The sequence below is a fragment of the Culicoides brevitarsis genome, chromosome 3 (genome assembly GCF_036172545.1).
Source record: "Culicoides brevitarsis isolate CSIRO-B50_1 chromosome 3, AGI_CSIRO_Cbre_v1, whole genome shotgun sequence".
Lineage (NCBI taxonomy): Eukaryota > Metazoa > Arthropoda > Insecta > Diptera > Ceratopogonidae > Culicoides > Culicoides brevitarsis.
In genome coordinates this window covers 25,953,302-25,979,558 of record NC_087087.1, presented here as the reverse complement: position 1 = coordinate 25,979,558, position 26,257 = coordinate 25,953,302, and positions in this window count along the sequence as shown.

Genomic DNA, 26,257 nt, shown 5'->3' with positions numbered 1-26,257 from the left:
ATAAAAAGAAATTTCAAAGGGATCAAATTCATCAAAAAAAAGCAAACAAAAAACATTTCCCTCGAATATTCGAACAAATTCACACAAGCAAGCAAGGAAAAAAACGACCCATAAGTAAAGTAAAGAAATTTCTTCATTCGTACACATTTCCCAAGAAACCACAGAAAATATTTTCTTATAAGAAAACGCTGCTGCTAAACTTTTTTTTTCTTGTGGGCACTGTATGCGTCGTGTGCTCGTAAAATTTTATACATGTCGAAAGAAAAGTTTTTCTTGAAAGAAAGAAAAATAAGGGCGTTGCTTCCACCTAAGGCGTGGTTTATGAATTAAGAATGTAAACGCGCGCGTACAAAATTATTTAAAAGATATTCTTTTCTTATTCTTAAAGAGAGAAAATATTCGCGTGCGTCGTCGTCGTCGTAGAGCCATTTTTTCTTGCGTTTAAGAAATTCACATGCGCTGTAAGGTTCAAAATAAATGTTCGTTAGCATGTTTTTTTTTTGTGTGTGCTTCCTTTCGCTTGACTAACAAAAAACTAAACTTTCCTCATAAAAGAAACGAAGAAGAGATAAACCAAGGCTTATAAAATCCAATTTATTTTATCTTTTCTTGAAATCATCTTCAACGCACACCAACACACACACAAATTCATATTTAAAAAGATATCCTTTAAAATTTACCTAATAAAACCCTTTTTATGTATGCTAATTTATCTCTTTTAGGCGAAGAAAGACGAAGGAAATCCTCCTCATGCCACACGATCCACAAGAAAATTGCCTTTTCTTTCTCATTTTATTTTAATTCCTTTTACTGACATCCGTTTTTTTGTGCCCCGTACAGGCTACAAAAGAGAGGGAAAATGGTCAAGATAAAAAGGAAAAATATAATTTTAACCGGATTCCGGACAAACAATGATTGAGCTAATATTTGTTTGTAAGAAAAATCTCCGAGTAATGCAATTTGATGGAGGTTCGTCTTGTCTTGTCTTATCTCGTATTTTGTGTCAATTAAGGAGAATTTGATTTTTACAAGAAAAACGTTTTTGAAGACAAATGAGGGAAGAACGGAAGAATTAATTGCCAGATGGGGGTTGCTGGTTGAAAACTGTCATGCTTTTTTTTTTCTTGATGATGATTTTAGGGGAAAATTTCTTTCAATTTTATTGATATGGAGCACGTGTTGTTGATCAATTTTGAGTAATTATCAGCAGATGCATGAAATTAAATTCTTTTAAAATTTTATTATAATTATTAAATTATTAATTAAATAAATAATTATTAATTAATTAATTAAGTAATTATTTAAATATTTATAAAATTTATTTTTGTTTTTATTTTAATAAATTTTTTTTTTATTAAAATTTTAATAAATTAATAAATTTTAATTAAAAATGGTTTTCAATTGATTTATAATTATTAAAATTATTTGTTTAATTATTAACTATTAATTTTAATTTATTAATTATTTTTATATTACTTATTAATTTATTTTAATTTATTTTTATATTAATTTTAATTAAAATATTTTTTTTTTTGCTTTTTAAAAATGATAAAATTTAGAAAAAAAATTAATGAAAAACAAACTGACGAAAAATATGGTACTTTTGTAAAATATGTAGGTATTGTTATATTTTTTCATTTTTTTAATAATTGATTTATTAAATTATTTTTTAATTTTTTTTTTTTTTAATTTCTTTAATTATAATTATGTATTTTTAATAATTGGTAAGTATATGTACAACAGGCAGGTACTTTTTTAAATAATAATAATAAAACCTCTTGTAAAATAAATAATTTAAAAATGAAAAAAAAAAAATTTTGAATGTTTCTTAAGAATTTTTAACATTTTTAAATATATTTTTTTATAGTTATTATTAAAATGTAAATTTTTTTCCTCAAAGTTAATTAGGATTTAATTGTATTAATTTCTGTAACAAAAAAAAAAAAATCTAGAAAATATTTTTATTAATTTTAATCTAATTTTAAATTTATTTTTATTTTTTTTATTTTTAAATTTTTCAGAATAATTTTTTTGTTTTTTAACAATAAACAATAATTTTAAACAAAAAAAAAAATTAATTTTATTCTATTCGTACTCTTTATATAAAAAAAAAACATAAAACTAAGGAAAGTCACTAAAAAGCTTATTTTCTTCCGTTTAATATTAATTTCAAACTATAAAAGCTCATTCATTAAATCGATATTAGGTATGAGATTCCTCTTTATTTTATGTACCTATATGTGAACTTTCATGTTGTATCAAAGGGAAAATTACAAGAAAGTGTCTAAAGCAACGTAAAGATGGCGATAATTGTACCGAATTTGAATCTTTCAACCCTTTCATATTTTTATAACCTTTTTTTTAGAGTAAAAGGACTTTTAATGAAATTTCGATTGCATATTTTCAGGCGATTTGTTCAAGGATTTCATAGAAAAAATATTGACGAGAAAGGGTTAACCTTATAAAAAAAATTGTCAAAGTAATAAAATTTCTTTTGCTTGATTTTTTTTCCTTGAAAAAAATAATTGTTCGTCGTAGAGCTCTGCAAAATCGATTGATCAAGTTTTTGTGTTTTAAAATAATTTTGCAATTCTATTGAAAAGTCGGAGAAAAAGAGAGCAAAGTATATAAAGAATTTTATAAAACAATTTCAATTAAAAGTTTTAATGAATTTTGTAAAAGTTGCTCAAGAAAATGTTTATCTCGCTTACTGCCAGACTTGTACACCGCGCGGGACATAATTATCATCATCATCACCGAAAAGAGAAAGCTGCGAGCAATTGTAAAGGTGAAATAAAAATTATTAACGATCGTTTGTCGTCGTAACACACTTTGCGTCAATTAAATTTTCCTCAAATCTGGCCAAAAATTTCTCCATTCGTGCCGCACAAATTCAAAATTTATATATTTAATTAAAAAAGAAAAGAAGAAAAAGCGAAACGTGTCGCCTCTTAAATTATCTGAATACCTACGCCGCGCGTGAAAAATATTAGCATGGAAATTTTAACATTTGTGAGTCGCGAGCAGGGGTTGGAGGAAAGATGGAGGGTGTAAAAAAGAAAATATAAATTTAAAGAAGTACGACGACAAGAGAGCGGGAGAAGGTATTCATATAATTTAAAAGTTTCAGCCCATTTTTCATCTAAAAATTAAGTGTGTAACGTACAACGCGACAACATATCATAACGCGTACATTTTTTCATGCGTTTCATAGAGCAATGGAAAATTTTTAACGCTTTTGAGGCTTCAGATGTATTTAAATTTAACTTTTTATGGTTTTTAGGGTAAAAAAATATTGTCACAAATTTTATTAATAATTTTGATAAATTTTTGATTTTTATTTTAAGTTTTAAAATTATTTCTTGCTTTATATTTTAAATTTAATTAAATTATATTTTATTAAAAAAAATATTTTTTAGTAAAAATAATAAAAAAAATTTAACGTTTATTTTAATTTATTTATTTATAATAAATTCTTGTTCTACGAAAATTTTAATTAAAATACTTCGAGTATTTCGAGCATTTTTTTAGAAAAATAAATTATGACCAAAAATGCATAAAATAAACTTAAATTTTATTGGACATTTTTTAAAATTTAATTCAATTTTAATTTAATTTAATTTAATTTAATTTAATTTAAATTTTATTTTTAATTTAATTTTATTTTAATTTAATTTAATTTTAATTTTATTTAAAATTTATTTACATATATTTTTAAAATTAAATTTTAACAAAATTTCAAATTATTATTTTTGCATTATCAGGAATAATGTTTAAATAAATTTTCATTAAAAAAACATTAAAAAATTTGTTTAAATAAAAAATACATGTAAAAAAAATTAATTTTCACTTTAAAAAAATCAAACGAAATGTGAAATTTTTAATAATTTTTTTTAATAATTTTTTTTAATAATTTTAATTATAAAGATATTGTCAATTATTTAAAAAAAATATAAAAATTTTAATAAATTATTAATTAAATTAATTTAAATTATTTCAATTAAAATTATGAAGAAACATTTTTTTTTCTAATAATTTTGCATCAAATACGCTTAAAAAGTGAAAAATTCAACGACTTTGTTACTTGTGGAAAGATTTACATCATCATTCATATCTTTGTACAAGATCTCACACACAAAAACATGCAGAAGAATTATAATTCGGGCACACAGACACACACAAACGTTCGTATTTGTCGTCGTCGTTGTAACAATTTGAACAAGTACCGAGAATCAGGCACAAGAAGTAGAAGAAAGTATAAGAAAATAACAAAATGATGAATATTTTGAATTTCCTTCATGAGGAAATTTCAAATTAAAAATAAAGGAATCTTATTAAAAGTTTTTGATAAGAAAGTATAACATTCTCACACACGTCGTTTCGCAATTCCACATGCCTAGTGTGTAATGATAATATCTAAAAGATAGCGAGAAATGTGCCTAATTAATGTAAACTCGGCTACACACGCGGCTTAGTAATCATAAATTTAACCAGCTTTTTATTTCACAGAAAAACTTCGTCAAATGATTTATTTTTGTCGCACAAAGATTAATGTGTTCACTCCAGAGACTTTCATGGTGACGCCATAATATTTAATATGATAATGATAATTTCTTCCAGATCCGATTTCTTTCTTGCTGTGCGCGTTTCGAGTTTAATTAGTTGCTCGACATTCATTAATTTCGCTATGATGAATTATTATTACCTGTCATGTGGGTAAAAAATTTAAAAAAAAACTTTAAAAAAATGCAGGACAAAGTACAATCATTCTCAATTTTCGTAATACTTTCAAAAACAACAACAACAAAGTACTGAAAATGTTTACAAACTAAAATAAATAAACGTTGTGTGTTGATGCTGTGAAATTATTGTGAAAAACATTCCAGAAAAACTTTTGCTATTTTACAAAAATAAATATTTATTACATTAATTAATGTCATTAATACTGATTTGATTTTTAATTATTCATATCTGTTTTTTGTTCCAGCAGTTTTATATTCATTATTTTGTTCATTTTTGTGTCAGGTGAGAAAAACTAAAAATATTAGTTTTTTTGTAGTCCTGGGAGGAATTAAACTTTAAATAATTTTTAATGGAAAAAAGTTTAAAAAATTTTCGTTTTAAGGAAAAAAAAATAGTTTAAAAATTTAAATTAAAAATTAATAAAAATAATTAAAATTAAATTTAAAAAAATCATCATTTTGCAAACATTTAAATAATTTTTTTTACAATTTTACAATAATAATTATTCAAAAATTATTGTTTAAATAATTGTTTTTATTTTATATCTTAATAATTTCTTAAGTTACAAAATTAATAGAAAAAATATTAAAAAAAATAATAAAAAAAAAATATAAAATAAAATAAAAAGTAAAATAAAATATTTTTTTTTAACATAAATCACAAAATAAGTCGATATAATTTAAAATTAATAAAATAAAAATATTTTTTTGGTATAAAAAAATTTTTTTTAAAAACGATATAAAATTAAAGTTTACAAGAAATTTTAAAATTTTTAATTTTTTTTTAAAAATTTTCACAAGAAAATATAAAAACTTTAAAAATTTTTTAAAAATTCTCATATAATTTTTTTTTCCAAAAAATTCGTTAAAATGTTGATATATGTCAATTTTTTTTTGATTTATTCAATTTTTAAAATAAAATGAAATATTCTTTTTTAACATAAATCACAAAATAAGTCGATATAATTTAAAATTAAAAAAATAAAAAAAAAAAAAAAATAATAAAATAAAAAAAAAATTTTTTCTATTTTATAAATTTTTTTTATTTTTTTTTAAATTTTTTTAAAAATTTTAAAAATATTGAACATATATAAAATAACAAATTTTAAACAATTTAATAATTAAATAATTAGAAAAATAAATTAATAATATAAAAACTTTTAAAAATATTTTTAAAAATAAAAAAAGTTTTATTTAACTATTTTTTTTTGACCAATTATTAAAGTCAAATATTTATTTTTAATTTAATTCAATTTAATTTTATTTAATTAATTAATTGATTTTGTTTAATTATTTAATTTAAAAATAATAATTATAATTATGTTTTTAAAAATCATTTTTTTCAATTTTATAATTTTTGATCAATAATTTTTAGAAAAATATATGAAAATTTATTAAATTTAACAATAATTTCCTTTTCAAAACGATTCAATTTCTTCCCAACAATTGAAAATAAATTTTCTTGGCAACATTCTACACACAATACCTTCAAAACGTACATCTTTTGTGACAATCATTCTCGAATCAAGGCCAAACTACTACTCTAAAGACGTGTGTTCCGTATTATACCGAACATTACGACGATACGCAAGAAGGGGTCAGTGTCAGACAGCACATAAAATTTCAATGGTCAATGACAACAACGTCCTTTTACTTCAATCATCTAACGAGTTTTTTGTCTGTAACGAATGTAATGCGATTAGAAGTCTTTTTATGACAAATGTTCATTAGTGTTCTTTATAAAATTATTTTTTTTTTAATTTCAAATTAAGACTGACAAGAAAACTCATCAGACAGAAATTCAAGAAAGATAAAAAAATTAAAATTAAAAATAAAATTCATCTCAAGCAGAAATTTAATTTCTAATGTGGATTCATTTACATCTCCGCATCTCATTTCATTTAATTCTTCCTCCGTATCGAAAAACCCAACGACGTTGAAAAGATATAAAATTACAAAATTTTATCTCTCTTCACATTATTTTTCTTTTTTTACTCGGCACACAAAGACATTTTGTGAGGAATAATTTGAGTCGTTATCTTTTTTCATCATCAGCAGCACGATGCCTCGTCAATTTCGGAGAATAGCAGCAAAAAACAGCGAGCGTCAGCCATTTTGTCTTAACAAACTTTTATATTTCCACAACACGCATTTTTTGAATGGGTGGATTAGTTTTTTTTTCTCATCTCATTTTATTTTCTGCTGCTGCTTTTGAGAATATAAATTGGGTGGCGGCGTATGTCCCGTGCACGAAAGGAGAAAAACTTTTTACACAAGCAGCAAGCAATCTAGATAGCGAAAAACTCAAACATTAAATTTTTATGTAAGTGCTCCGTGTGTGTGTGTGTTGCGTACAGAATATTTTCCATTATGGATACACAAAAGAATTTTAAGCAAACTCATTTATTCATTCGTAATATAATTCCACCCTCATCCTTTTTTCCTCCTCTTCCATACTTTTTTTTGCGCTTTCTCGTACTTCTTCCCTATGCCTCTTTTTTTCGGTGTAGAGAAAAGTATGGAGAAAAGTGCTGCTGCTCTGTAAAAGAATAACGTTGTACTTTGATCTCACGTCGTTGGCATCGGCATCGTTACTCGGCATATAATGATGTAAAAAAGAAGAAAATTTTCGTGGTGTGTAGCACAAAAGAATCGAAAAATGGTTGTTAATGAGAAAACGTGGCATGGCGTGGGTTTGGGAGAAAGTTTTCTTTTTAGGGTGATTCCATTTTTTTTTACTTTTTTTGTAATTAAAAAAAAAATATTAAAAATTTCTTTAATTTATTTTTTTTCGCCTTTACAAGATTAAAACGTTTTTTAAATTCCAAAATTCTCCATTTTTGTTATTTTTTTTATAAATTTTATAATTAAATTTAAAAAATTTATTTATTTAAAATTTAATAAACATTTTTTGTAAATTAATTTAATTTAATTTAAAAATTTATACATTTAAAAATAATTTGAGTTTATTAATTAAAATTTAAATAATTATTTTTTTATTTTCAAAAATGTCAAATTTTTATTTTTATTCAAATATTTAAAAATAATGTATTAATAATTAAAATATTTGAAGTTTTAGTCCTTTTTTAACATATTTTCCATATTTTTATAATTTTAAATTATTTATCATGAATTTTTTAAATTTGTGAAAATGTTTCAATATTTCTTTATTTTTTTCTAATTTTTAATTTAATTGATATTGATATTGCAATTATTTATTTTATTTTTTTGTAAATTTGTTCAAATATTAAAATAAAAAAAAATCAAAATTATTAGTTGTTCATTAAATTAATCTTTATACTATTTAAAAAAATTAATTATTTAGTTATGTTATTTTTAATAATAATTTTAATATTAATTAATAATTTATTTTTATTTAATTTTAATTTTTATTAATTAATTTTTTTTAATTCAAAAAAAAACCTGTGAATACTAAAAAAATATTTTTTTTATAAATTTTAAAAAGAAATGGAAATATTTAAAAAAAATATTTTTATTTTATTTTTAGAATAAATTAACAAAATGTGAAACATTTTTAAAATTTGCATTTAAAAATAAATAAATAAAAACAAAAATTCGATTAAACTTAAAACAAACTTTTATCACCCTCTTCAAAGAAAAAGATTAAAACCCCCTTTTCTTAAAAACAAAAAAAAAACTTGAATTTGAACAATTTTTAACTGGTGTTTGTTCGCCTTCCTTTGGGACTGTTTATTCAAGAATTTCCGAAATAAAATTGCATACATTAATAATAAATGTTCTCGTCCCATTACCAACTGCTCTCATTCGAGTACGACGCGCGCGGGACATAAGTAGTGTACAAAAAAGATAAAAGAAAATTAGGTACGAAAAGAGTGTAACAGCAGCCATCCTGAAAGCAAAAACGACGAGGGAGGACGAAAGAGGGTGATTTTCTTCTCTTTTTTTTCCGTACCGCAGAAAATATGCTGCCGCTTGCTTCATAATCATTAACAACAGAAAATAAATTAAACTTTTCGAAAGAAGAATAGCAAAAAGTAAGAAAAACCCACGAGGAGGGAGAGAGAAACGCTTAGACGAAGAAAATGTCAGAAGGGGGATTGTTTTAAATTACGCTCATTAAATTCAAGCACACGATCTTTGCGAAGAGAAAAATTTACAGAGAAGAAAAAAAAATATCGTTAGCATCTGTGGAGTGACGCTGCCTGCCAAGCCATGATTTTAATGAGTTGAAAAATAACAAAATGACGAAAGAAAAACAAAAAGTGTTTGTGTTTGACGTTTTCGTGTTTTTCTTACTACTTTCGAGCTTCTTTTGATGAATTTCTGAAAAAATTATTAAAATTTTATTTTTTTTTTCATTTTAAAATTTCATTAAAAATATATAAATTTAATTATTTTAATTAAAAAAATAATTTAAAATAAATAAATTAATTTAAAATTAAAAATAAATTAAATAAAATAAAAATAAATTAAAATTTCAATTTTTGAACGATAAAAAAAAAATTAATTTTTATTAAATAATAATTTTTTCGTAAGTTTTTTCGCCAAATTAGAATAAAAAAATCTAAATACCCTTCAAATGACCTCCAAAGCATCATTAACGACTCCAACCCTCAAAAGAAAGCACGGCACTCAAATTTTTTCCTTCTCCAAGATTATTTTTGATTTATTTTATTACATGCCTCGTAAAAAATATAAAATATTGCGTATGATAAACAACAAAAACCCGGTACATTGTATATAAATTTCATTTTAATGATATTATTAAATTTTATAAAACATAAATATTTTACGAGTCCTTCCTTTACTTAAATATTTTCGGTGCTTTGCTTTCCTTTGCTACACTTTTTGCTCGCATCTTTTTACAAAAACCCCAAAAATAACGTTCAGACGCTATCGCGCGCATACCTTAAAATTTTATGAACATTAATATATAATAATAATAATATTTTTTTTTTGTAGAGTTTTCCTCAAAAAGTTTATCCGTTTAAAATATTTTCCTTGCTCTCCTGCTTTTTATTTCGAACCGAATGACGCCATCCCATTCCACGTTTGGGAAGGAAAAGAAGAATCTCTTACGCTACTCGGCAGAAAATAAAAATGCTTGACGAATTCATCTGTGTTAGCTACGAGGCAAAGTGCTGCTGTACATCGCATTTATTTATATGTTAAGATAAAACTTACGTTTTAGATGTGTGTCGTAAAAAAAGGACACTGTCGAGAGAAAATATTCTCAGAATTATTTATTGTGATTTTTTTTTGATTTTAAATAAAATAAAAAGTAATTCATTTAATTTTAATTTAATTATTTAAATTAATTGTTTTAAATAAAATTTTATAATTTATTATTTAAAATTTTTTTTGTGAATAAAATTATATTAACTTAAATTGTATGCGAATATAATTTATTAACTAATAAAATCTCAAACAATAAAAATATTAAAATCATATGAATAATAAATATAAATAAAATTAACATATTTTTTTTCAATTTTTACATTCATCAGTAAGAAAAATATTTAAATTTTAAAAATTAATATATTTCATAATTAAAAAAAAATTATACATATTTTAAACACTTTCAAGGCAAAACATTAAAAAATAAAAAATATTAAAAAAAAAAAAATAAATTAAATAAAATAACATAAATAAAATAAATAATTAAATAAAATAAATTAATTAAAAAAAATATTAAAATTAATACATTTTTTTAAATTGAACTTAAATAATTTTAATTAATTAAAATTGAATAAATAAATATTTATTTAATTAAAAATAAAAATATCTAAAATTGTTTTACCGAATATGACCAAATAAAAAAATTAAACAAAAATAGTTCGAAAATTTAAATGAAATTTTTATAAAAATAAATGAATAAATTATTTAATTATATTTATTTAATTTATTAATTTAATTTAATTTAATTATTATTTATTTTAATTTTATTATTCAATTTTATTTATTTAATAATTAATTGTTTAATAATTATTATTTAAAAATAAATAAATTAATAAAAAAAATTATGATTAAATGAAAAAAAGAATTTTTAATACAATCCAACGACTTTTTCTTCGTCATTTCCATCTCGGTGTGCAATTCAAGCACACTCACACGAAAAACTCTGAGATCTGTGGTACTTTGCTTTCAAAATATAATATTTAAAAGTTTTTGTATATTTTATTTTATTTTTTAGACGAATTCGCTTAAAACATATGTACATCATACACATATATTAATATATAGAAACGAAGGAGGAATTTCAGTCGAGTGTAGAAAAAAAATGGTTTGAGGAAAATATTTTCATTTTAAATGTTGAGACGTGCGGCAAATCCATAGAGTTGTAATGTTGCTAAGGCTTTATACTATTTTTACTTCTATATCGTCAAAATAATAATAATAATACTGAAGGTAGGTATTTCAGCTGCTGCTGTGGAAAAGAAATAAAATAAAACATCGGCGGAGATGCTGACTGGATAAAGATATGAAATTTTATTATTTTGCATATTCATTCATTTCCATTTTGCGAAAGGCAAATACTATACGAAGGTAAGTCATTAAAGTCAAAGTGTGTTTCGTTTAAAATTATTTATTTTAGCTAAGCTGATATCTTTCGTTTGCTCCACACACGACGACGTTAATAATATTTATTTTCTTTTCTTTGGCTGTTTGTTTTAGAAGAAGCAGAAGAAAGACGTGAATTGAATTTATTTTACAATAATAATGCCTTCTTTCTGGCATAATTATGAAAAAGTACGAGGAACGAGGAGCAGGAGTCTCGCATTGTTAATAATAATGTTCAAACACAAAAGAAAACGAGGAAAAAGTTAAAAAGTTTGTTATAATGAAGCAAACCTCCAACTTCGTCCTCGACGAAAACTTTACTTTTTCTCTTCATTTGCGAGGAAAAATAAAGACAATGGAGGAAAACGACGCAACGATGACGTTAAATTGAAATGAAGCTCAAATAAAAGCAAGTAAAATAATGAAAAATCGCTCGCGGTGACGACAACTTGTCTTATTTCCATTTTATTATTATTTTATTCAAAGTCGACTCGTTTTTCGTCTTACTTCGAATTTTCTTCATTGTAACTTTATATTTTTTTTTCATCTAAAATAATGAAGCCCCAAAAATAAAAGCCAGCAAAAAAAAATATTTCAAAGAAAATGAAATAAATAAAATTTTCTTTGTTTTTCCACATTTTCACTAAAAACTAGCAAAAGGATACGACGAGAAAAGAAGCGGAATATATTCATGAAGTATGAAGCAGAAGGCAGCAGATGTGAGCATTTTCAAAGGAAAAATTTGCCGAGTCAAAAGAAAGTATTTCGCATAAAATGAGAAAAATAATGAAATAAGCAAGCAAGTAGAGTTTCTTTGTGTGGTTGTGTTTTAGACAAAAGAAAAAGGAGGAAAAGAAGCTTTTTGTACAAAGAAATATGAGAAAAAAATGGTGGAAAATTTAAATTAATAGAATTTTAGCGAGTGACTGCGTTTTCTGCTGAATTTTAATTTGTCTTGTCAAGAGTTTTTGGAACAAGTTTTGCTTTGAAGAGAGTTTTTTTTTGAGTTTTTGACAAGAAAATTGCAGATAAAGAGCTTTTCTTGTTTAATTCTTCCAAAGAAAATTATTTTTTTAAAAAAATCTTGAGTTCAAAAAGTGGTTGAAATTTTAATTTGATAAATTTTTTGCCTTTTTTAAATTTTAATATTAATTTTTATTTTAATTTTTTAAAATTTTTAAATTTAATTAAATTTTTTTTTAAATATTTTACTTAAAAATCCCTAATTTCTGCATTTTTATTTAAAAATAGTAACAATTATTCGATATAAAATTTTTCTTTTTTTAAATTAAATCTAAATAATTTTAAAATATTCTGTTTTAGTTTTTCATTTTTTATTAATTAAAAATTAATTAATTAATATTATTTTTTTAAAAATATTTTCAAAAATTTATAATCAAACCTAAAAATTATTAAAAATTTAAATTTTGATTTTTTTTAAAGAATTTTCTGTTTCAGATTTATAATTCTTTTTTTATTATTTCATGTTTCAAAAATATTTATTTAATGATTATTTAATTTAATAATTAAAATAAACAATTAAATAAAATAAAATAAATTTAAAATTAAATAAATTAAAAAAATAAAATAAATTTTATATTAAATTAATTAAATCACAAACTTTTTAAAATATAAAAAAAAATTAAATATTTTTCTATAAAACGATTTTTTTTTTGAAAAAAAAAATTTTTTTTAAACGAATATTTTAACAAAAAATAATATTTTCATCACTTTAAATCGCCAGGTGACGCAATTTCAAGTGTTCCAAATCACTCATGCACCTAAAACTTTCATTTATCATCGAAATTGACCAACAACTGTCCCTTACTTATTTCATTTACTCACAAAAAAACATAAAATCTCCTTCCCCGATTATTTAAAATTTTACATAAATTTTCAATCTAATGAACGTACTTAATAATTCCCCACAACTTTCGAAAAAAAAAACTACATCATCGGACAATATTTCCAGTTAATTCTCCGAAAAAAAAACTAGACAGTTGTCCCGAAAAGAAAAACTGGATTTGCATTTGACCTTTCTGGTCATTTTAGGGAAACGAAACAAACTTTTGGTTTAAAATTTTTTTTTGTACTGACAATCTTTCAAAAAATGAACCCTTTTTCTTTTGCACAACACAGCATAAATAAATAAATATAAAATGAAAAACCTGCTTTTTACATTAAATTTTATAGTTTTGTATCGGACAAAGAGTCACGTACACGGCAAATGTCCGAAAGGAAAGAAAAAACGTATTTTTCACACACAAAAGGGTTGTTGCACGAAACCACTCTTCTTCTTCGTTCGGACAATGGTCAATGTTTTTGTAAGACGTCAGACAGGTTTTAAGTTTGAAATAAAAAATAAAGAAGAAGAAGATTTTAAAGTTCCTTTATAAAGGCACAAAAACCTTTTTTCCTTGATAGCATTAATAATATTAAAATGTATAAATTGGTCGAACAATGGGAATAGCCAATGGTCATTTTTTTGCGTTGCGCATTAAAAAGGGGTTTCTTTGTTGCCGAAGATACGGCCACGACAGGTATACAAAGGGACGAAGATTAGTAATATAACACATTGCATCACATTAAAATTTTAAGAAAGGGATGCGATTGTCCGGTGTGAGAATAATTTTCGGTCAAGAAAGTGTGTGTGAGAAAATTCTTTTAAGAAATTCCGTTGGACAATTTTTAACGGATTTCGCTTGAAGAAGATTTTTTTTTCAGTGCCTTTTAAAAAAATCTCAGAAAATGTTTTATAATTTGGTACAAAATTTAATTATTTGATTAATTTTAATTTAAAAAAAAAATATTTTTAAAAAAATTGAATGAAATTGCGTAAAAAATATAAAGCAGGGTTGCCAAAAATCAAAAATTATAAATTTTTTTTAGTATTTTACGAATTTTAATATATTTTTTTTTGATACAAAGTAAGATTTTATTAAAAAAATGCATTAAAAATTTCATTCTTTTCAAAATTATAATTTTTAATATAAATCAAAAAATTGAATATTTTTGGCAACCCTGATTCAGATCCTCTGAAAATTTAAATTGAAAAAAAATTATTAGTTAAAATATTCTAAAAAATTCCTATTTTTAACAAATTTCGCTTGAAAAAAAATTGCGAACTAATTCAGGGTTGCCAAAAATCACAAAAAAAAATATTTTTTTACTATTTTAGAGATTTTATGATTCAAAGTAGGAATTATGAAAATAGTTCATTAAAAATTTAATTTTTTATCAAAAAATATGTATTTTTTTTTAAATTGAAATTAAATATTTTTGGCAACCCTGCTTCAGTTTCAGATTATTTATAAATTAAATAAAACATTTTTTAATAAGAATCCGTTAAAATATTCTTAAAAATTTTAAATTTTTTAAAGAATTTTGCTTAGAAAAAATTAACTATCTGATACAGGGTTGCCAAAAATTAAAAATAATTTTTTGTCTTTAAAATTTTAAAATCTCTTAAAATTTTTTTTGACGAAAAATAAGATTTTCTATGGTTAATTTCTTGAAATTTCAGTAAAAATTTTGTTTCGCATGAAATTTAAATTTAATTAAAAAAGATAAAAAACCATTTTTTACGATCTTTGGCAACCCTGAGTCACATTTCTGAAGAAAATTTAATGAAAAGAGATCAAAAAAGGCGAATGAATTGCTCGCGCGCTCGTAAAAAAGATAACAATAATAATAACAACAAATTTTAAAATGCGAAATGAAAAGATAAAGCACATCATTAGTCAGTAGATCCACGTACCAAACACCTTCTTCTTGTTCTTATTCTTTTGTGTGCGGTGCCATTTCCCTCTCCATGCGTCCCAATCATCGTCGTTCTGCCATTATGCGACATCACCAGAGAAAAGAATATAAATATACAAAATATCTTTTCAACTAATATCATCTTTTTGTCTTTTCTTTAACAGCATCGTCGTGTATTCTTCTTGCTATTATTATTTTATTGTTTCAATTGTTTTTGTTTCTCATAAATGAGGGGGTTTAAGCACACACACCAGCAGCAGCGGCAACGTTTCGTAACATTTTGTAAAGGATTTTGTTCTTAATGCCTACCTATATCATTTTTTGGAAATTGTCAACGAATACGACGACGTTTGAACCGATACACATGAATTTATGAAAGATTGTCCCCCCGTTTGCAAGGAGAAGGAGTCGGTCGGTGTGTGACGACATTAGCATTCATATTTGGTGCTGATAAAAGGAAAAATATTACTTTTTTGAGCGGTTATCAGGACTCGAAAGAGCTTTAAAAAAATATTTTTTTTACAAAAATAAAAAAAAAATAAATTATTATTTTATTTTAATTAAAAAAATTAAATAAAATTTAGAAAAAAATTATTAAAAAATCCAAGTCGAAAATTTCTTGTTTAAAATTAAATAGTTTTAATTAAAAACGGCTATTAATTTTTTTTTGATTTTCTCAACATTTTTTTTTCACATAAATATCAATTTATTATTTTTTTTTATTTTGATTAAAATAAACTAAAAATTTATAAATTAAATTTTATTTTTTCATAAAAAATATTATTAATATTTTTATTTGACTTTATTAATTAAAATTTTTTATATATTCTAATGGATTTTTTAATTAATTTCTGATTTTTTTTAATATTTTTTTTTTATTTTTAATTTTAAAAAAATATTTCTGGAACAATTTTTGAAGTTTTCAACTCATATATTAAAATTTTTTAAAAAATTAAAAAAAAAAAAATAAAAAAAATATTTTGAAAGATAAATTTATTTCATTATTCTTAAGTTTTAAAATTAAATAAATTTATCTTTAATTTTTTTTTTTATAAAATTTTAAATTATGAGTTAAAGATTTCATAAATTTTTCCAGAAATAATTTTTTTTATAATAAAAATAAAAAAAAATATTTTTAATCCCTGTTTCACTGAAATGAAAACATGCCATCACTTTCATAAACCTATTCAAATCAACACAAAAACTCCAAAAATTTTTTTTTACTCATTTGCTCGAAAGATATGAAAATTTTCTTTCACAATATTTCCATGACTGTTAATTTTCTTCGGCAAACACAACGTTAAGCCGACATTATTGCTCCTTATGCCGAAAAATGAATAGGAAAATTTTGTGTACTTGGTTGATTTGTATACCATAATATTATAAAGATTTTATCAAAAAAGTTATTTATTTTACGACATTTTTTTTCCTCTTCGTCTTCTTCTATTTTTGTTCAGTTCTACATAATTAATGGATCGAGATCCCTATTTCGAGATAGTACCAACGAGAAAAGAGTGGGCGGAACACTGTTGTTGTTGTTGTGACGAGGCAAGTTGGTGGTGTGAGTTGTAAAATATGAACTTTTTAAAGAAAATTTCTTCTTTTGTTTTTTTTTCTTTCTTTATGTAATTTACAGAATTTTCTCTCATTTTTGCAATTTTGGTTGCCATGTTCGTAATTTTGTACTTTCTTGACATGCACAAAAAAAAAGTTTTTCGTTTGTTGCTATGTTTTTGCATATCTACGAACATCCTGGAGGAAAAATATCATCGTAAAAACGTTATACTTTTCACATTCATTATAATACTTTTGTACATAAGGGCAGTGACGAACTTAATTTTTTTTAGGGGACTTAAGGCTTTTCAAAGCTGGACGAAAAATTTATAAGTTTGAAAATAATTTTCTTTTAAATTTAATAATTTTAATAAATTTAAACTTAAGTTTAAGTAAAAAGTACCGTTATTTTGCTTAAGTCAACTTAAAAAAAAAATTTACAATTTTGGTCAAAAATTTTAAAATTGAATTATTTAATTAATTAAGTTATTTTTACGCTTGAACTTAAAATCACAATTTTTTTTTTCAAAATTTAGTCAAAATTTCGTATATTGAATTTAAGTCAAATTAAAATTTAAATTTTTTTAAGTTTGTTAACATAATTTATACAAAATTTAATTAAAATAAAGCTAAAATTTTTTTAAAATTATTCATAAACGTCAGTTTAAGCCAAAAAACTTAAGATTTTCTTCTTAAGTTTTCTTAAGTTTCAAAAATCTCTTAAGTTTAAGTTTAAGTCATGAATTCTTGCATTTCTGCTCAATAGATTATTAATTCTTTAAATTCTGGGCTTATAAAAACTTATAGCTTAAACTTAAGTTTATTGAAGTTTGACTTAGAATTAAGTCAAAAATATAAATTTTGACTTAAAAAAACTTTTGACTGAAGCTTAAGTTTATGAATATGTTGAATTAAGTCAACTATATTGATTAGATTTTCGATCAAATTTTAGGAAAAAATTCAATTTTTTTTTTTTATCAAAATTTTGTGAAGTAAGTCAATTAACTTAACTTAAGTCAAACTTAAGTAGCTTTACTTTTTGACTTAAGCTTTGACTTTTGACTTAAGAAGTTTCACAGCCCTGCTTAAGCTTGTATAACTTAAGTGACTTAAAAAAACTTAAAAGAATATTTTGACTTAAGCTTAAGTTCAACATTAAGTTCTATTAAGTCAAATTTTATTTAGATTTTCGACAAAATTTCGGTAATAATTTTTTTTAAATTAAAAAAATGTAAATTAAGTCATATAATTTTGACTTAAGAAACTTTTCACCTCTGTTTGAATTTTTTGCTTGGTTTGAATTAATTGGAATAGATTTTCAACTCATTCTCGGAACTTACAATAAATCCGTCACTGGATAAAAGAATTGTACATATTCGTACCGTTCGTAGCCGAATGAAAGGAAATGCCTCATACCACGAGACTTTTTTTCGCAACATTTGTACCACATTTCTTGCCTTTTTGTAATTTTCTCTCATTCTCATGTATATGCATGTAACCTCTTATACACTCTTCGAGCTCCACTCTTCACATAATTATACCTCATTCTTCTGTGTGTGTGTCTCTGCACGTACTTTCGTGTATCCTCACACAGCCTTCGTTGTAACAAAATATAAAAAGGGATGAATTAAGGTGTTTTTTAAATTCTGCTGTAAAAAACTGTAGCTCGCTACGGCAAGACAAAAAACGGGGCTTCATCATCGCATCGCGTGCCGACGACGACGAGCTACGAGAAGTACACGAGAAATGGTTGAAATGTTTGGTTGGCTGAATGTTTGCTGGCGCTCCATCCGTAGCGCGCGATGTACGTTATATATCATAAGAAGAATAAGTATAAGTAGAAGGATTTTCTCGTTTTTTGTGTGGTGTGAAAATTTTAAAAAGCAACATGGCTGCGATGTCTTCACCGTATGAGTCGCACGTGCACGTTGTATTATTTCTTGTTTGCTCCCCACTTTTTTTTTCGTACGTTTTTCACAATACTTACTCGACGCTCGAGTTCAAGAGTATTCAGATATTCAACTCATGCTGATATTTTTTTTCCTCGTCTTTTTATTGTTAAGGTACGGGAATTTTATATACCCTGCAGAACAATGCCAGCTAAATTTTATTATTATTATAAAGATACGACGACGACGACGTAGAGAGAAGAAAGTTTTTTTTTCAACGTGCAGCATGTTTGGAGGCAAGATGAATGGGAAATAATTTTATTTTATAATAAAAGAGTCTCTTTTATCAAAAACGTGTAGTATATGTAGAAAAAGGTTAACGAAGCCAAGAGAGTGTTATTTTTTTTTACAAGGCGGAATGGGACGACGACGATGGCAACGCAAGGAAAATAAGAAAAATAAGCATCAAAAAGGTTTAAAAGAGAGAATATGACGCATGAATAAATTTTCTTTTTTAATGCCGCTTTTTTGTAGTAAAATTATTATGTTTAAGTAGGAATAATAAACATCTATGGCATTAGCTGGAAGGCGTTTGCTATTCATTACGACGAGTGAGAGACACGATGGATGTGACTTTATTGGTTTGTTTGAAGTTCGTTCAATTAAAATGATTAGAAAAGAGACTTTTTTTTATTATTATTTTTGTTGAGTAGGTTGTTGTTTTCTGTCAATAAATAATAATTCTAGAGAAAAAAATATTAACAAGGAAAAAGCTTAATAAAGTTTTTATTTTTAAATTATTACTTTTGTTACTATTTGTATTTTTCTATTTGTAATTTTTCCGTAGAAAAGTTTCTAAATAGATTTTTTAATTAATTAAAATGTTTTTTTATAATTATTACATTTATAATAAGGCGAATAAATTTAATATATCCATTTTTTGTCACTAAAAATAAAAATATGAATATTTACTAATAAAAATATTTTTGACATATTTTGGAATTTTTTTATTGAAAAATCATGAAAAATTACCTTTTATCATAAAATTATTCAAAAAACTGAAGAAACTTGTTTTAAAAAGACATTTCCTATTAAAATGTTGAAGAATTTTTTTTTGAGTCACGTGACCAAAATAATTTTTTTTTTTTCAAAAATGATTATTTAAAAGAAAATTTTTATTTACGATTTTTAAGATTTTTGATTTAGATCTATATTACATTGCAACTTCAAAGCTGAAAATTTGAAAGTTTTAATAAAATTATAAAATTACACCAAAAATGTTAAGATGAAATTTTTAAATTTTTTTTTTATTTTTCCCATTGAATTTTTGAATTTAAAACGTTTAAAAACCACTAACAAAAAATTCAAAAATATTTATTTTTTTATTTCCAATCCCCCCCTTCCCTCATGAAAATCCTCATGGGAAAAAAAGGAAAATATTAAATTTATTCGCCTAAATAAAAATAATAATTTATTTTTTAATAATAATTTTTGAATCATTTTTGTCATACTTGATTTTTGATATGAAAAAAGCGAAAAATATTAAATCTATCAATTAAATTATTTTTAAAAAATTTACGTCAAAAAAAGTTGAAAAATTTCTTTAACTTAAAAAATATGAGAAAAATAATTTTAATTTTTTTTCTATAAAATCGTAAAAGATTTTTAACTTTACCTAATTATTTATTTATTTTAATAAAAATTCATAAATTTTTATGTTATTTAATAAATTTAAAATAATTTATATTATATCTATATTTATATAACATTTTTAATTTCAAGAAGTTTATTTTGGAAAAAAATCAATATTTTTTAAATAGCAACAGTTAGAATAAAGAAACGTTTATATAAAAAAGTTCAAAGAAAAAAAATATTAAAAGTATATTAAACATAATATTTCTTAATTATTATTAATTTATTATTAATATTTTAATGATATAATATGTAAAATAAATATTATATAAATATAAAAAAAATAAATTAAAAATAAAAAAAAATAGAAAAATGAAAAAAAAAATAATTTAATTAAAAAATATAAAAATATAAAAAAAATAATTCTAAATCTAAAAAAATAAAAATTAAATCTAAAATAAAAAAATTCTTAAAATATTTTGAAATACACTATTACTTCAATTTTCAAATTTCTAAGAGAACAAAAAATCTCAATTTCAAATAAAAACTCTCATTTTTCATTACAAAAAAAAACGAATTCGTTTCCCCTTCAACAAAATTAACTAACCATAAAAATAAACTCTACTTTTCTTCATTTTCTCTACAGATATTCATTTAAATTCACTTCACTTGACTTTTGTTTACTTTAACCACTCTACGAGATGACCATTTACACAAGAAAATGAATAATAACCTTCTCTCTCTATCCATTATCATCATTCCTCCAACAAAAACTTCCCCACAAAACTAACAAAAATTTTTCTAATTTTCTTTTTTTTTTGTCTTCTCCTATTTTAGTATTGTCAAAACAAACAAAATGAAAAAATTCTTATCGTAAAAAATACAAAAAAATAGTTTACGACTCGTCTCGTGTGTATTTTTCATGATTTTATTATGATGCGTTGTTGTTGTTGTAGGCGAGTCTTAATGAGGGTCTTTGAGAAGTCCAAGTAAATTATTTTTTTTTTAGATTTTAGAGAAAAAAAGGAAATTTGGGATTTTTATTTTTTTTTGTGGAATGAGGGGATAATGGACGTTCAACTATCCATTCAAAAGCGTTTTACGAGAAAAAAAACTCTGTAAGTGGTTTATTCTAAATGAAAAAGCACTTTTCTCTGCATTTTATTTTTTTTTACATCCCACTTGCGTAAAGCTGTGCACGGAGAAGGGAAGAAGTAAAAAAGTAGAGTGTGAGACGGATTTTATAATATAAAATAAATATAAAAGGATTTCATTTTATTATATTATAATACGAAACGAGAGACGTTCGTTCGCTGCAAGTTGTGTGTACGTCAGAGAAAGTGAGTGTTGCAGGAGTCTTTTCTCCACATTTGATATGAAATACGGGATAATGGCACATAAAATTTTTATTATATGTTTTCCCTCTTCTCAGAACGAACTTTTTTCTAGCATTTTAATTTTTACATCGCAACGTCTAGTAATATTATTATTATTTAGTTTAGCTTCTCGTACGAAGAAATTTCTATGGTTCTCTTTGTGGGCAACACACATACAGTGGAAAATGTAAGGAAAATGACATATGTTGTAGTTTCAACTTTTTTTCCTTCTTTTCATCTCTCTCACTCGACAAAACTGACATAACGTTTCAAAATGCATTACACAGCACTAAAAAATTTTTCTCTCATTTTAATTTAAAAATAAAAAAAAATATTTTTTTTTCAAGGCAAACAAGGCAAGGCGGAGCTAAATTTTTAATTTTAGATTTTTTTCTAACGATACGAGGCGTTGTAAAAAGGAAAAAAATGCAACAACAAATAAAAATGCGATGAAGGGAGTTTGTAACGTAATCAGCTTGAGACAACTTGTCCTATAACGGAATGGGAAAGGGAATGAAGGAAGGGTGTTCGAACCCTTTTTAAAATGTTATTTTTATAAATTATAATTAAATGTGAGGAGATTCTAATCGTACACGGAGAAATTTTATATTTGATAAGACGTTTGAAAAAGTGGAGTGAGATATTTTTGTTAAGGATTTAATGAATTATTTGGAAATTATATCGCGAGGTTTTTTGTTTACGGAGGATTTTACAATTTTAGTTTTAAATGGAAAAAAAATAAATTTGGTTTGATGATAGAAAGTTTTAAACTTCTTGAGAAAATGGATTTTTTTGTCTTGTAGTAGATATTCATTAGAGCATTTTTTGAAATTTGAAAGAAATAAAAATCGTTTTTTTTAATTTATTTTTTTTATTTAAAAAAAAAAATTAATTACATTTGTAAAATTTTGTGTCTGATTTTATTTAATTTTCTAATTACGAAAAAAATTATAATTTAAATTAAATAAAATTAAAATTAAAAAATGATTGTATCATTAATAATTTTATTAATTTTATTTTATTATTAATTTTATTAATATGAATTTTAGAAATTTTTTATTTATTTTTTTTTTATCAAAATTTTCATCAAATATCTTGCAGTAATTTATAAAATTTAGGATTTTTTTTTTGAGGATTAATAATTTTAAAATTTAATTTTATTAAATTATTTTTTGTCTAATTAAATTAATATTTAATTCTGAAGCTAAAAAAATTATTAAAAATTATTTTTCAAAAAAGTTTAAACAAATAAAAATAAATTATTATATCAAACAAATAAAAATATATTTAATAATATATATAATTGATAATTAAAATAATTAAAAAAAATTAAATTAAATTTAAATTAATTTTATTTTTAATAATTGTTTATTAATAATTTCAAAATAAAAAAAATAAAAATAATTAAATAAAATTATACGAATTATTTTTTTTTAAATAATTTGATTAATCAGTTATTGAATTATTTTTTTGAATTATTTAAAAAAAATAAATTATTTTTAAATAATCATAAAAAAATAAAATAATCAAATCTTCATTCAGAATGTAACATTCCCCCATCCAACTAAATAGAGAAAAAAAACTACCTCAAGTCGTTACAAAAACGTGTAAAATTTAATTAATATTCAAAGAACATCACGAAGCACAGAACAATACCATGCCAAAATTATTCATTCATACAAAATTTAATTAATCCCACATTCTTCCAAATAAATAATATAAAATAATAATAAAAAAAAATATTATTTTTCCAACAGAGAAATTTCAGACATTTTTTCCTCTACTTTTACCATGCAAAGTAATTTTAATAAGCGAAATATGAATTTTTATTTAATTAAGTTGGATAAATTTTTCTTTTTTGTTCCCTTAATCCAGTTAAATAATGAAATTATAGTCGTTGTCGTCTGATTTTTTAACCACAAATTTAACTAAAGAGAAAAAAATTATTTTCAACGAAAATGTCAAGAGCCCCTTGAAGGTATGCAATGAACATCACACAATGAAATTTTCCAATCAAACCTCGAAAAAGTGATTTTTTTCACACGATCATTAAAAAAACAAAAAAAAATCCCCATTTAAATTGACTTTTTTACTCGTTTTCATTGTTCTCATCGAAAAACACGCAAAATAACAACAGCAAAGTAACTCCGACACAAAAAAAGTGAAAAAAAAACATTGAAGAGGTATTAATATGTATTAGGCAATTACACGCAAGCAACATGTTGGTAATTTCAGTCTCATGTGATTTTTCGATGGTCATGTTAAACGTTCAAAACAAAAAAAAAAACGAAAGAAAAAGCGCGATAAAAGGAAAAACATTTGCAAAAACGTGATGATGACATGTGGAAAAAAAATCGCAAAAAATCGTTCCCTCTTGTTACGAGCGCGCCACGAATGTGACGAAAAAAGAGGTGAAAAGTACTTGATATTGAAAAGAATTATTATTACGTTCTATCCTTGTGCTTGTTGCCGGCATCATTTGAATCGCATTGAAGATTGGCTTCGTCGTCGTCTCGTTTGCCAATTACAAATTTTTTTTGGGGAGATTTTTTTTTCACGCATATTTTAATGCTTTTTTAACAAAGCGGTTAAATGCGGTTTTTGCAGTTTTTTTTTGCTCTTCACATCCTTTGGGGATTTTTTTGTGTTCACTGCGAGAGTAAATTAATTTGTTTACTTTTCACGCAGATTTGTGTTCTTTTTGTGGTTCATCTGCTCTTTTGCTGGCATGCGGGACATTAATTGAATTTTATTCGGAGTCGGTTTTGGATAATCCGTGGATGATGGGATTTGGCAATTAAATTGTCGATAAATGTCAATTTTTGGTTAAAAAAAATAAATAAAAAAAAATTCCTCCATTTTTTTTATTTTAGTATCGCAAAAGAAACGCAAGCAACCATCATGAAAAATTATATTTAGGAGCTTAGAAAAATTCTGTACAGCGATAATATTTCGCTATGTATATGTTCGTAGAGAACATTAACTTTTCCGTTCATTCACGATTAAACGAAGATTTCGCCCTCACCCTTTTCCGTGCTTTCTTCGGGAAATCGTCGTTGAAAAGTGGAGGGGATAAGAAAGGAGAAGTAACGAAGAAAAGTTTTGCTTCTCCTCGATTTTCGCGTAGAAATAACGAAGGGTGAAAAGTTTAAAGGAAATTTTTTGAAGGGGAATTGTTGCGCTTTTAAAATTATTTTTTAATTATTTTTTTTAAATAAATAATTTTTTTTATTTTTTTAAAAAATATTTTTTTAAAATATGAATTTAAATTAATTATGAAAAAAAATTAAATTATTTATTAAAATTTTATTTTATTTTATTTCTACTGATTTTAGTTCATCCACTGAACAATAGAGGGCCTTTTATTAAACTTTACAGTAGAAAATAATATTTTAATAATTTTTTTTTCTTGATAAAAAATATTAAATTTTAAAAAATAATTTATTAAATTTAAAAAATAATTTGAATTTATTTATTTTTTAAATTAAAATTTTTTTTTTTAGAAAAAATTTCTCAAACTTAATTCGTTCTAATGAATGACGCATGCAAGTGAATTCCATTTCATTCTCTTCTACTTCTTTTTCCATTTTTGTCATTCTTCGTCTTTCAAAAATATCTTCTTCTAATACATTCGTAATATTAAATGAAATGAGTGAATCTACCGGTATATTTTATCAAAATACACTCAAACATTCATTTTTGTGTGTCATGAGATTTTGTTTATCAACACATTTGAATGTGTTTGAGTTTTAAGAGTCATGTGTGTTCACGTATGAGGAGTTATTGAAGCACAAACATTTTTGATTTTTTGACGTCTTATTGGGTTTGAGTGTTCAACGAACTTATGAATAATTTTTAATTATTAAGGAAATTTTTTTATAAATTAAATTCGAATTAAATAAAATAAAATAATTAATTAAATAATTTATTGATTAATTTAAATAATTAATTAAATAATTTAAAATAATTAATTAATAAATTGAATTTTTTTTAATAATAATTTTAAATTTTTAATAATAATTTTAAATTTTTTAATTTTTATTTTTATTATTTTAATTAATAAAAAAAATTAATGATTTTTAAAATTTTTTTTAAAAGAAAATATAAAAAATAAAAATTAAATAATTATTTTAATATTAATTATTTATTTATTAAAATTAATAAAAAAATTAAATTTATAATTTTAATCATATTAAAATATCAATATTAAAATATTAAAAATTAAACTAAAATTAATAAAAAAAATTAAGAATTCATAAATACTAGTTATATACATATAATCAAAATTATACATAAGTTTGAGGTTTAAAAACTCGTTTTACGATAAATTTTATTGTTTCAATTCAATATTGTTTATATATTTCAATTTAATCTTTAAATTGTCGATAAGATCGTCGATAACTCTAAGCCGATATCTTCAAATGTTTACTATTTTTATACTTATATTTGTTCCATATACTCAGTAAGGCCTTTTCAAATAACATAAGACATTTTTTTAATTGCCCTGTTTAATAAAGTGAAGAATTTCATCTTTAATTTTAATATTTAATTTTTTTTAAGGAAATTTTTCAATGGTCTTCATTTTTTTCTTAATTTAAACTAATAAGTAAGCGCAAGTTACAAATTATAAATTAAAAAAAAAAATATTTCATAAAAAAGCGTAAGTCACTAAATTTTAATGCCCCATTTTAATTAAAATTATTTTTAATTTAATTTTAATTTCAATTAAAATTTAAATAAAAAATTTAATTTAAAAAAATTA